Below are 2,069 nucleotides of genomic sequence, written 5' to 3' on the forward strand. Positions count from 1 at the left end.
TTCTCTCATTTTTGTTTTGCTTCTGATTCTGATTTTATTTTTGTTTTTTACCCAACTGCTATTGTTTGACTGCTACACAGCCTCCCTTCTGCTTTTGAAGTACTCTTCTCCCTATATTACACAAGAAGAGTCAGCAGTCACTGCCAAAAAGCCAAGCTGTAATCACACCTTATAAAATACCAAATCCCAGGGAAGAACCAATACCAGCTGACATATACCAGAGAAACAGGCAACACCTGTGAAAGTTACTCTGAGTTAAGTAATAAGAATAGTGAAAAAGGAAGACCACACCCTGATCACATCTTCCTGGAAGCAATCAGAAAGCATAAAAAAGTACCAAAATACATACTCATTTAAGGATTAGGGCCACAGATAAACATTAAACATGTCCAAGAAGCAAAAGCAGATAACCATATCAGCACATGTCCAGAAAAAAGATAAAATATCTGATACAAATGACCTAGAGGTAGACCTGGACTCCATTCTGGAAGGAGAGCAGGCCCTGGAAATGCCTGAGAAAGAATTCAGAAAAATTATTATAAAATGTTTCAAAACACTTTATAATGGAATTGAGAAAAATAAGGAAGAAGTCAGGAAAGTGCTACAAGAGCAATCAAACAAGATAGATACAGCATTGGAAACAATTCAAAACCTACAGAAAGAGGTCCAAACAATCAAGAACAAAATGGCAGAAATAAAAAACTCTCTGAAAGGGCAGAGGAGTAGAATATATGAAATGGAAGTAAGAATCAGTGAGCTGGAAGGCAAGTCTCTCAATATAACTAAGATAGAAGAACAAACACAAGAAAGGATAAAAAATTTGGAGGAAGGTCTAAGATTCATATTGGACAACATGAAGAGGAATAACTTAAGAATTATTGACATTCCAGAACAAGGAGTGTCACACAAGTCCACAGAGGAAATGATCAAAGAACTACTGGAAGAAACTTATTCCAACAACCTGAAAAGCGAAAAAAATAAACATACAAGTAGCTCAACGAACTCCAAGAAAGGTAGACCCCAAAAGAAAATCACAAAGACATATCATAGTCAGACTCTCCAAACTCAAAAATAAGGAGACACATCTGAAAGCAGCCAGAAAAAACAGAAGGATCATATACAAGGGCAAGCAAGTCAGACTAAGCTCAGATCTCTAAGCAGGAACCATGCAAGCGAGAAGGCAAGGAGACATATATAAAATCCCACAACAAAAAATTGCCAACCAAAAATCCTTTATCCAGCAAAGCTATCATTCAAATATGATGGTGTAATCAAAATATTCCAGGATAAACAGAAGCTATGGGACTTTACCAAAGCCAACCCTACACTACAAAACATCCTAAAAGGAGTTCTGTGGACTGAGCACCAATAAGAACAGACAACAACCAGAGATTGACATATGTGGCAGCACCTCCCTGAATTAAGTCAAGAGAAAGAAGAATTGTTAACAAAACAAAATTTTAAGAACAAACTTAGAGACTCTGGGAGGGCAGTCTAGGACCAAAACAAGTACAATGTAACAGAAGTTAAACACGTAGGAAAAAAGATCCAGAGAGGGAGAAGATCAGGTCGATTACAGGATAAAACAGACTGTAATAAATGGACAGAAAAGTTAATGGACTTTAAGGCAACCTCAAAGAAAATTAACACTTCACAACATACCAAGAAAATGAAAATCCAAGAAGAATATGAAAACATTAAAACTATGAGGAAACTTACAAGAAAGGACGCAAAAATCATGAATTCAACAAAGAAAGACAAACAGAACAAAGAAGCAGCAACACCACAAAAAAAAACAAAAACAAATGTAAAGACAGCAATTAATCAATATCTATCGTTAATTACACTGAACGTAAATGGATTAAATGGACCTGATAAGAGACAGAGGGTGACAGAATGGATAAGAAAACAAGATCCTTCAATGTGCTGTCTGAAAGAGACACATCACACACAGAGACAAAAACAGATTAAAAGTCAAAGGATGGGAAAAAATATACCAAGCTAATTGCAATAAAAAGTGAAAAGGAGTGGCAGTGCTAATCCCGGATAAAATAAACTTTAAGGCAAAA

The sequence above is a fragment of the Chrysochloris asiatica genome, unplaced genomic scaffold, assembly GCF_000296735.1.
Source record: "Chrysochloris asiatica unplaced genomic scaffold, ChrAsi1.0 scaffold00118, whole genome shotgun sequence".
Taxonomy (NCBI): domain Eukaryota; kingdom Metazoa; phylum Chordata; class Mammalia; order Afrosoricida; family Chrysochloridae; genus Chrysochloris; species Chrysochloris asiatica.